Genomic DNA, 12,615 nt, shown 5'->3' with positions numbered 1-12,615 from the left:
ACTAGCATTAAAATCACAATTTGTGAAGGTCAGGATAAAGGTGGGTAGGTGATGGAAGGAAGGGAAGAAGCCGAAGATTTCCTTAGAGGTTTCATAAGAAGACTGCCTCATTTTCCCCTAAATTATTTAAATGCTTCTAGGAGCTCAGATACTTATTCCAAAGCTTTATTGCCACAACTAAGTATGAATTGCATAACTCTATGGAAATCATATTGGAGTCATCCTTGCAGGTTCTAATTGATTTCTAATGAAAATGTTCAAAAATTCAAAGTAAATTTATTATCAAAGTTCAAAGTACATACAACACCCAGAGATTCATTTTTTGTGAGCATAATGAATAAATCCATAATACAGTAATAACGATAATAGTATCAATGAAAGATTTGAGCATTCAACCAGTGTGCAAAATACAACAAACTGTACAAATACAAAAATAATAATAATAAATAAATGAGCAATAAATATTGAGAATGTGAGATAAAGAGTACAGTACTTGAAAGTGAGTCCATGGGTTGTGGGAACATTTCAATAATGATGATCCTCCTTGCTTGCATTTCTGTAGTTCAGGACCTGGTCGGGGAAATGGTGGAAGGATATCTCTGCAGCAATATGTCAATATTGAAAAGTGTTGGATGACTTACTTTGTAACAATTTGCACACTACTTGCCCATTTGGTCAAACTTAAAATTCAACCTTAAAAACTGGACGATATGTCTGGAATACCGGAGTTGATTCTTTATTAATCCTTTGGTACCTGCCAGCCTAGAAACCACCACTGTTATTCACTGTTGTCATTCCTACAGGGTTCTCTCCCTTGTCATGGTCATTACATCTTAACATGTATTCAAAGATTTCTCTGAATACATTCAAGTCGCTGATAAGGGCACAACAGAAGAGTAATGAGTGAGGAACAATTGCATTCTCCCCAGTAAATTTCCAGAAATTATTCCATGTGTGTGTAATTGTTATGTGTGTTCTGCACCAATATTTTAAAAATCTGCAGAATGAACAATGGTTGCTTCAGTTTGTTCCAAATATTGTAATTTGAATAGTAATTTTAAGAAATAATCTTTGCCTGAAATATTCCTGGAATATTTTAGAGATTCAATGAATATGATTGCCACAGCACTATACATAAGCTGGAAAGTCAAACAATGCTATGTAACAGCAGCTTCTGCTTTGAGCATACTTCTACTGCTAAGTGACACAGTGCAGGAATGATGCACTGCAAGTGACATACGTAGGAATAAAATCCAGTTGCCAGGAATCACTAGTGACTCATCCCATAATTCTTCAGTGATGTAATCACCTCACCATCTCTCTATAGAAAATGCTGTATTCAGAATTCTCCTGCAGATGGCTGTAGCTACAGGAGATATATACATTAGTAATATTGTTTGTTGGCTGAAATGCTTTTCTCTAGAAATACTGACTATGATTTGGCAATGATGAGAATAATATTAATTTACTCACTGCAGCATCTTTCTATATGGTTCATTTCAACCATAGGTAGAGAATATTGACCTGCAATCAGCTACAAGAATTAACAAAATATTAAAAGTGCACATTATTCAAATTATGAATGATGAAAAATTATTAAGGAAATCTCCAATTATTCTTTGTAGGTTTCAATTTGAAAGGTTAACAAAATCATGTTGAAAAATATTTAACTTTCAAGTAACTGAACAGCTTATATATTCAATAATTTTTAAATCTTAGATAATTGGTGCTAACATTAAATTAACAAAACTAAAATTGTTTAATTTTTAGATTTCCATATAAAATAGGAAACAAAAAAAAAGAATATTTTTGATATGGAACCAAAAATAACTAAACAAGCTATTGGCTTACCTTAACAGTTGTAATAATGTTTTCCAAACTAGGCAACTAATCCAACTCATTAAACTGATCTTTGCGCAAGAGTATTCTACTTAATCATCCTTTGTGTAACAAATCTTTTCAGGCCACTTCCTCAATTCTTTCAAAATCCCTTTTTTGTTACTGTCTTGTTATAGCAGGAGAGAAAACTGTGATAAATTGTGATAGATTCCAGCATCTGGATTTTTCTTCTTTAAGATGAATGTGGTCATCTAGGTATAGTAAACTTACTTATTCAAATATGATGTACTTACAATATCCTGTCCTTTCAAATGCAGTGGATTCTGGTTAATTGGGTCCAGTACATTTTGGCCCAATTAAACAGCTGCCCCAAATAGCCAAAGTTTCATGGAAATAATTAAAAAGGTAAAAATGACAAACTAATTTTAACTGAAATTAGTTAATTAAATTAATTAAATGAAATACAGAACCATTGGAACACTACAAATACTACTACGTTACTACGAAACTGTGTGCTAGATCATAATTGTTATCAACAGCGTCCAGCATACGCTGTCATGTTCTTTTGTTTGACTGCCAAATGAACAAAATCAATGCAGACACCTAATGCAGATAAAGGACCATCTTCATCCAATGCTTTTCAGGAGTGCATCCTCCAAATCTTCATTTTTATTGTAACATTCAAGATGATTGTTGATACCTTTAATTTCTTCCAAGTTCTGAAATTGCTGAAGTAGTGAAGTCGTTTCATTTTCACTCCTGGCTGTGTCTCACATCTCCAAGCCAGAATGCTTGAAGCCTCAGTGAGCAAAACAGTTTTGAATTGTTTTACTGCTTATTTCTCACCAACTATCAGTGACAAAGAAACAAACACATGCAACTGATGCCATTTAAAAACTGTTTGCTCCGAGCACGGTGCAGTGTCTACTGACCACACAAGTGAATCATTAGTTAGAATATTTAGTTACAACATTAGTTAGGAACCATTTGGCAACAGTCTCCTGTACCAATTAAGCAGGATAGTGTTCCAAATAAGTGAAGGGAAACCTGGCTATAATTGCAATTAGATTTTACTCTTTGAGTCGTCCCAAATTGGCAGTGCTGATTAACCAATGGCCCAAATAACTGGAATCCACTGTAGAAGAATAATGACAATGACAGCTTACAATTTTTTCCTGATGCACGGCAGTCAGCACAATTATTCACTGGTGAAGCAGCTCGAGATTTAAATAGAACTCAGTTGCTTTTCAGCTTTTCCTTGCAGGCAACAATATGCGTGGGGCCAACAAAAAGAAATGAGGTGTAAGTGCAGCGGCCATTGGTGAAATTGGGTATTGATAGAGTGTTCCAGCTTTGGTTCAATAGGTTTGGGTAAGCACAGGCGAAGGTTCTAAATAAGTGAGTAAAATAGTTTCTAGTAATTTTTTTTTCTGTTAGTACATAGTGTGCTGAGAATGGATCTGGAGTGGAATATTCCTTGTGGGAGATGTGGGAAACTTGGGAGACCTCCAGTCTCCCTTATTACAACATCTGCATGAAGTGCATGGACCTGCAGTTTCTTAGAGACCATGTTAAGAAATTGGTGTAGCTTGATGACCTTCAGCTTAAATGGGAGAATGAGAAGGTGCCAGATAGCAGCCACATGAGGTAGTCACCCTTAAGTTGCAGGAAGCAGATCCCTGGTGACTGTCAGGAGAGGGAAAGGGAAAAGGCAGTCAGTGCAGAGTACCCCTGCAGACTTTCACCTCAATAATAAGTATACTGCTTTGGATACTGTTGGTGGTGAATGATCTACCAGGAGGAAGTCACAGCGACCAGGTCTGTGGCACTGAACCTGGTTCTATTGCTCAGAAGAGAAAGGGGAAGAGGAGGAGTGCAGTAATATTAGGGAATTCCATCATTAGAGGAGCAGAAGGCAGATTCTGTGGACATGAAAGAGACAACTGGATACCGTATTGCTTACCAGGTGCCATGGTCAGCAGTGCCACGCATCAGATCCATGGTATTCTAAAGGGGGAGGATAAACAGCCAGAAGTTGAGGTACATATCAGTACTAAGACAGAGGTAGAAAAAAGGAGGAGGTCCTGAAGAAAGAATATAAGGAGTTAGGTAGAAAACTGAAAAGCAGGACCTCCAGGGTAGTAATCTCTGGATTTTGCCTATGCCACATGCCAATGAAGGTAAGAATAGGACGATTTGTCAGATGAATGCGTGGCTTAAGTATTGGTAGAAGGGAAAGTGCTTCAGATTTATGAATCATTGTGATCTCTTTTAGGAAGGTATGACTTGTACAAAAAGGATAGTTTACACATGAACCCCAGGTGACTGATATCTTCACGGGACGGTTTGCTACAGTGATTGTGGAATGTATAATCTAATTTGGCAGGATGATGGGAACTGAAATAGTAGGGCTGAGATTGGGAAGTTGGTATACAAGTAGACGCAGTGTGCAGTGAGAACGTGAGGAAGGACTGGCAGACGATAGGGCAAAATTGCAGTCAGTAGTATGAGTTAAATTGTAAAAGGAGTCCAAAATCAAAAAGGGTGATGAATACAGGAGTGAAGGTGGTATATTTGAATATACACAATTTACAGAATAAGGCAGATGATCTTGTAGCACAGCTAGAGAGAGCAGGTACAATGCTGTGGGCATCACAAAGTCGTGGCTGAAAGATCACAGCTGGGAGCTTAACATTGAAGAATACACCTTGTATTGAAAGGAAAGACAGGTAGGGAGAGGGTGTGGTGAGGTTCTGTTGGTAACAAATTAAATTAAATCCTTAGAACAAGGTGCCATAGGATTGGAAGATGTGGAAACTTTGCGAGTAGAGTTAAGAAATTGCAAGGGTAAAAAGACCTTGATGGGAGTTATATACAGGCCTCCAACAGTAGCTAGGATGTGGGCTACAAGTTACAATGAGAGACAAAAAAGGCATGTAAAAAAGGAAATGTTGTGATAATCATGGGGTTTTCAATATGCAGGTAAATTGGGAAAATCTGGTTAGTACCGAATGCCTACAAGATGGGTTTTTAGAGCAGCTCATGGTTGATCCCATGAGGGGAATGGCAATTCTGGATTTGGTGTTATGTAATGACCCAGATTTGATTAGGAAGCTTAAGGTAAAGAAACGCATAAGAGGCAGTGATCCTAATTAGACAGAATTCACCTTGCAGTTTGAGAAGGAGAAGCTAAAGTTGTAATACTATCAGTATTACAGAGGCATGAGAGTGGAGCTGGCCAATGTTGATTGGAAGAGAACACTAACAGGAATGATGGCAGCACAGCAATGGCTGGTGTATCTGGGGGAAATTCGGAAGGTGTAGAAAAGATATATCCCACCGATAAATAAGTATTCTAAAGGAAGGATGAGGCAGCTGTGACTGACAAGGGAAGTCAAAGATAACATAAAAGCAAAAGGGCATATAGTATAACAAAAATTAGTGGAAGATTGGGAAGCTTTTAATAATGAATACAAGGCAACTTAAAAGCCATAAAGAGTGAAAAGATGAAATATTAAGGTAAGCTAGCCAATAAAATAAAAGAGGATGTAAAAAGATTTTTTCAGATATATGAAGAGTAAAAGAGATGAGAGTGTACATCAGACCACTGGAAAACAGTGCTGGAGAGGTGGTAGGGGTGGAGAAACTTAATAAATATATTGTGTCAGGCTTCACTGTGAAAGACAATTGCTGAATGCCAAAAATGTGAGAGGGTCAGGGGACTGACGCGAGTATATTTGCTATTACTTGGGAAGCTGAAAAGTCTAAAGGTAGATAGGTCACCTGAACCAGATGGACTACACCCCAGAATTCTGAAGAAGGTAACTGGAGACATTGAGGAGGTATTAGTAATAATCCTTCAAGGATCATTAGGTTCTGGGACGGTTCCTGAGGACTGGAAAATTTCAAATATCACTCCACTCTTTCAGAAGAGAGGGATGCAAAAGAAAGGAACTAATAGGCCAGTTAACCTAACTTCAGTGGCTGGAAAGATGTTGGAGTCTATTATTAAGGATGAGGTTTCAGGGTGATTGGAGCACATAATAAAATAGGTGAAAGTCAGTATGGTTTTCTAAAAGGGAAATCATGCAGACAAATCTGTTGGAACTGTTTGAGGAAATAAAAGACAAGAAAGACAAAAGTGAGTCAGTGGATTTTTTAAATTTGTATTTACAGAAGGCCTTTGACAAGGTGCCACACATGAGGCTGTTTAATAAAATGACAGCCCATGGTATAATGGGAAAGGTACTATAATGGATAGAGGTCTGGCTGACTGGCAAGAGGCAAAGAATGGGAATAAAGGGGCCTTTTCTGGTTAGCTGTCAGTGACTAATCATATTCTGCAGGGGTTGGTGTTGGGACTGCTTCTTTTCATGTTGTATGTCATTGATTTGGATGAAGGAATTGATGGCTTTGTGGTCAAGTTTGCAGATGATACGAAGATAGGTGGAAGGGCAGGTAGTGTTGAGGAAGCAAGGTGTCTGCAGCAGGACTCAGATCGATTGAAGGAAAGGGCAAAGAAGTGGGTGATGGAATATAATGTAGTGGCAGAAAGAATAATATCATGCACTATTTTGTAAATAAGGAGAAAATTCAAAAATCAGAGGTGCAGAGAGTCTTGAGAGTCCTCATGCAGGATTCCCTTAAGGTTAACTTGCAGGTTGAGTCAGTGGTAAGGAAGGCAAATGCAATGTTATTATTCATTTCGAGAGGACTAGAATACAAAATCAAGAAGGTAATGCTGAGGCTTTGTCAGGCATTGGTCAGACTACACTTAGATTACTGTGAACAGTTTTGGGCTCCTTATCTAAGTAAAGCTGTGTTGGCATTGGAGTGAGTCCAAAAGAGGTTCACAAGAATGATCCCCAGGTTAACACATGAGGAGGTTTGGTGGCTCTGGGCCTGTTATCACTGGAGTTTAGATGAATGAGGGAGGGACCTCACTGAAATCTATTGAATATTGAAAGGTCTGGATAGAGTAGATGTGAAGAGGATGTTCTATATTGGGGGAAATCTAGGACCAGAGGACATAGCCTCGGAATTGAGGGACATCCACTTAGAACAAATGGGGAAACATTTCTTTAGACAAAGGGCTGTGAACCTGTGGAATTCTTTGCCAAGTCAATTGGGTATATTTAAGGCAGAGGTTGATAGGTTATTGATTAATCAAGGTGTTAAAGGTTACGTGGAGAAGGCAGGAGAGTAGGGTTGAAAGATATAATAAATCAGCCATGATGGTATGGCAGAGCAGACTTGGTGGGTTGAATGGCCTAATTCTGCTCCAAGGTCTTATAAATCTAAAGAGCATGATGGACTACAAAGTTTGCCAACATCCAACAAAGTAAGAACTCCAAAAAGTAACACTTGCAAGATAAAGGTCACATTCCAAAAGGTCCATTATTATGGCTATTAATGCAGAAAAGATAGTCAATAAAAACATCAATTCTACAATTTCAAAGGTGTGTTATATCAAAGTTATAATATACAATAACTTATACAGTACCTTTAAATTTAGCTAAAGCTTAATCTATCAACACTGCTTTACCATTTTAGTTGAGAAGCTCATATTTTTTGCCTATACCCTAACATTCAGTAAAATATGAAAAAATACATGTACTACCCACAAGAAATAAAATACTGTATTCACTATTCACCTCAGGATTCACAGTACGTTTCTTGATGCTCAACTTTACTACAAGCATACATCCAACCACTAGAACAATAAAAAGGTCCAGCAGGAGCAATAAATCTTTTTTTAAGTTCACAGAAAAGTTACTTCACTTAATAAGTGTCTTCAAATAGGCAGTTTATAAATGCAACAGATTTTAGTAAATCAGAAACAACTATTCAAGATCTATTACTTTTATGCCTGGTCTTAGTAAGCTACTCAGATTCCAGACCTTGGACATGCTGAAACAGGATTACAGAATTTGTGAATCAATTATTGAAATAAGAATTATTCAGAAAATAAGTTATTGAAAGAAAAATTGGCTAATTGTAGAAAAATATTTTCATACAATATATGACACCTACTGATGTAGATTTATTACAATTATCTCACTTGAACAGCAAAAATATTTGCAGTGAATATCTATGAAAGTAATCACAAGAGAGTCTGCAAATGCTGGAAATCCAGAGCAACACACACAAATGCTGGCAGGCAGAACTCAGCAGGTCAGTCAGCATCTATGGAAATGAATAAACAGTCAACATTTTGAGCTGAGACCTTTCATCAGGACTGGAGATAAAGGGGAAAAAACTCTAGAATAAGGTAGGGGGAGGAAAAGGAGAACAAGCTAGAACATCAACACACACAAAATGCTGGTAGAACACAGCAGGCTAGGCAGCATCTATAGGGAGAAGTGCTGGAGACCTAACCAAATCCCCTCTACCACCACTCTCCTCCGTCTAGTGGAATCAGGCTAGAACATGATAGGTGAAGCCAAGTGGGAGGGAGTGGGGTGATGAAGTAAAAAGTTGGGAGGTGATAGGTGGAAAAGGAAAAGGCTGGAGAAGAAGGAATCTGATTGGAGAGGAGAATGGATCATTGGACAAAGGGAAGAAGGAGGGGCACCAGGCAGGGATGATAGGCAGGTGAGGAGGAGAAGAGGTCAGGAGGGACCAGAGAGGGGAATTGAAGAGGGAGGGGTGAGGGGAAAAGAATTACCAGGAAAGTGGAGGAATTGATGTTCATGCCATCAAGTCAGAGGCTACAAGACAGAATATGATGTGTTGCTCCTCCAACCTGAATGGCCTCACCATAGCAGAAGAGGAGGCTATGGAGCAACATGTTGGAATGGGAATGGGAATTTGGATTGAAATAGTTGGTCACCAAGAAATACTTCTACTTACCACCTTACCCCATTTTCCCACTACTATCTGCGATCACTCCATCTTCCCGCTGCCCCAACAGGGATAGAGTTACTCTTGTCCTCACCCACTTCATGAGGCCTCCGCATCCAACAAATTATTCTCCACAATTCCGCCATCTTTAACAGTACCCTACCACCAAACACATCTTTACCTTCCCCCAATTCCAATGATTTTTTTGATCATCATTTATATGACAAATTGTTTTCTGAACTTCCAGATTATTACAGAAAATTAAATACCACAGAAACCATGGTGGAATTTGAACTTGATATTTGGATTGTTGGTCCATTTGTAGGACAAATAGATGCACTGTAGTAAAATTACTCGATAGTAACCCATCCGTCCATTGATCCAGCAAGGTGAATGTTACTCCTGCCATGTCAGATGTGAAGCTCAAATTTAAGTCATTGAAACTACAATTAAAACAGCTAGCTGCAGTAACCATGAAACAGCCAGATTAATATTAAACCCCTTTTGTATTACTGACGACCTTCAGGAAAGAAAATCTGAAAACCTGGTCTGGCTCCAGACTTACTAATATCATTGATTTTTAACCACTCCCTCAGTTCAGGGGCATTTAGGGATGGACAATGATTGCCAGCATTGTCAGGGACAACCAAGACCCTTGAATAAAACAAAGACCTAAACATACCTCTGAGACCTTTGGACCATAGTTCTGCAGCAATCTCTCGTGGGAACACAGGGTCTCCAACTGGCTGTTCCCATCACTGACTCCAAAATTTAAATTACAATCCAATATATCCAGATACTCAGGAATTAAAACTTTTTGGAAGAATCAGATACCAAACTAGATGAGAACCCCTGATAATCTAAAAGCGATTTTCAAAAGAAAAAATAAAGTTTAAAGTGTATTGGTGTCTCTTGAGCCAAAACAGTAAAATTAAAGTTTAACTTATTTTAGCAACGGCTACTGAAATACCCAAGCAGAGAAATCGTGGATTTTATGAAAACACTTAATGCATTATTTCAAATACAGACACCATCAACATATACTTCGGAAAACTTTCTATTTTTTTCGGGAAAGCCCGGAAGACTGCAATTTGTCTTCATGTTTTCACAATACAAACACATAATCATGCATGTTGCACGGGCGACATTTCCAAGTGTACCCAATTGTATCTGAGTTTAACCTGGATTGTAACACCGTTTAACTAGGCAAATCTAGCAAATGAGTTAATCACAACACATCTGGAATAAAATCTTAACATTGGGGAGCTGATCTCAGCAGTTTACAGCATACCTTGACATCTTCTCTGGTTTCCTTGTGTAGTGCAGTGTACAGAGTTGGCCTAGGCGCATTCTCCACTAACATTACATCATTGACCGCGTTTGATTAAAATCTGCACCGCAACAGGCTGAAGAGAAACCCGGATTGACATTAAATTCCCGCTGCAGTGGACTGCAAAGCCAGCCTGGGGCTTGTGCTGCAATAAAACAGCAGAATGCTTGGTTCAAATAGAAAAAAAAATGAAGTGCTTGAGTCAGGTTGCACTACAATCGTCTAAAAATGGACAGCCAGCCGCATTTAATGTAACTAGTGAGGTAATGCGTTTATCAAATAATTTTATACGAACAATTACCTGAGATATATAGTTTTTAAAGGTCATATACCGCTTTTAAATACATTCTTTTTAAAAAGCCTTACACACTTACCAAATTTATAATCGGCAAAGCTCTGCAGGGATGGGGGGCTCTCACACATTCTTCCCTTCAATTTTTCGTTTCCAAAGATTTTTTTGCTGAAGTGTTTGTTGTTTTCCTCCTCACGTCGGTGGGAGAGAGGGGAAGGGAAGAAGCAGAAAAGCCGGGAGCCTGCGTCGTGCAGTTGAGCGCCGGCTGATCAGCGCACCCCGCGCCCGCGAGCCGCCGACTCCAGCCGCCGGCACGCGCTGCCCGGGCTGCCCGCGCGCCGCTACACCGGCGTGTGTGCGAGGCTGCCCCCAGCCCGGGGCAACGCCGGTCCCGAGCAGGCTGCCCTCGGGTGAATGGATCCGGGGAGAGGGAGGCTGCCCATTCCCGGCACTATCTGTTCCGCCGGTCTTCACCGTGATCTTCCGTCATGGCACTTAAAGTAGTTTTCTTCATGTTCCAAGAAACCGATGTCTCCCAGTCACCACACAGTGGGCTTATTATAAAAGTATTTCAGCGTTGGGAAATGTGTTAAAGTTTTTTTTCCCCGATAAAATGCCGAAAGTCTACCAAAATGCAGAATTGTTTAACGAGAATAAGTTACATCTTGGACTGTGAGAGAACGGAATATAGAGCAGCGCTTTAGTCACCGGCAACAATGTTAACCCTGACCTTCTGCAGTCAGCCCCGGTAATTACAGAGAGATTGTTGTTGCTAAGTTCTAAATGTAAGCAACTGAAAAGACGAAAGTGAGAATGGAAGACGGGACAATAAAGGAAGAATGCGTGTGAGAGTAATGGGGAAGAGTTGACGCATCTGTCCAAAATCACGGTTCAATGGAAGCTCGTAAGACAATCCAGCAATCACCCGCACGTATTTTGAATTGGTTTTATTGACATCAGTCCAAAGGGGAGTGTGGGGCAGCTGCCAAGAATCAACCCCTGGGATAATGGTAGCAATCTGATTTAATTGGCAGCTCCTATGCCCAATTCCCAGCCTCAGCGACCTGAGGGAGGTCTTATCAGACTCGATGGTTTCCTGTCCAGTGGAAAAACGGTCTTCTGAAATATGACCAGCAATCTGATGAGAGCTGTCTTCTTAAACATAGTGCTAACTAGTTCGAAAGGTTAGTTGATCACTAAGGTGAATTAAACTCATTTGCATGAATCATTTGGGATCTTTTGTTATTTTCTACGTCTCAAGGAATGTTGTTAAAATAATTCGATAATTTGGGATAACTTCGTTGGTTCACCCGCGCCGTTGATAGCAATGGATGTTCTGTTTACAAACAATAATAGCGATATTAAACTGACGAGAAAATATTTTGTAAGCACACAGTATGTAACATTTTCATACCTAGTGGGCAATTTTATTCGGTCTTGGTGTTGTCAGCATTGTTGATGTTCACTGGTTACTGCGCCATGAAATTGACAACAAGGTACATAGTAGCTGAAACAAAATTTCCAAATTTCCGTCAGCGATTCAACGTGTCTCCGCCTCTTCCTCGCGATGATCGCAGGAAATCAATGAAATAGACGTAATGATAGCCACCTGGGAAATAGTTTTTTTTATTGGAACAAAGACCCAATAATTATTAAGTTTATGTTCGAATGAGACATACTGTATCTATCCCCAAAAATACTCAAATGCGCGTGTCACTATTCCCACTGAAAACTATCATGTGATGGATGTGAGTTTTAATATTACATAAAATCATTATTGGTTAAACAACTATCTAGCGTTAAGAAACCAGTTTCATGTTCCAAGCGCACGAATATTTCTGAATACAAGAAATTAAATCATTTATAGTGTTTCGGCTTCTACTTTAATCGTATGTGGATTTTCCATGTTTTAGCGCTCTGTATCTCAAATGTTCAGTTAAAACTGTTTTATTTTGTTTCCTGGTATGGGCTCTGCCATAATTCTTTAACGTGATTGTCATTTTGGTTAATTTGATGACACCAAAGCCGCTCAACAACAAAATATTCACCGAAATTGAGCTGAGCAGGCTGAAAGAGAAGTTGGCACTACAAAGGTTTACTACATCGTTGAGGGGTCATTGAGGTCAGTGAAGAGTGCCTTTATTGCTGACCATTATTTCCAGTTATTTATGGTCCCAACTATGACAAGGGCTTGCCTGTTGACGGTACTTTTATCAGAAGTATATACTGTATACCATTTCCAGAATCAATTATAGTCTTCATAGTAGTGTTAACTTCAGTAATCTGAGCTTCAATTGCCTGAGAAAGCTAA

Source organism: Hypanus sabinus, chromosome 1 (genome assembly GCF_030144855.1).
Source record: "Hypanus sabinus isolate sHypSab1 chromosome 1, sHypSab1.hap1, whole genome shotgun sequence".
NCBI classification, from domain to species: domain Eukaryota; kingdom Metazoa; phylum Chordata; class Chondrichthyes; order Myliobatiformes; family Dasyatidae; genus Hypanus; species Hypanus sabinus.
The sequence above is the reverse complement of the archived record's forward strand: the minus strand, read 5'-3'. Positions refer to the sequence as shown.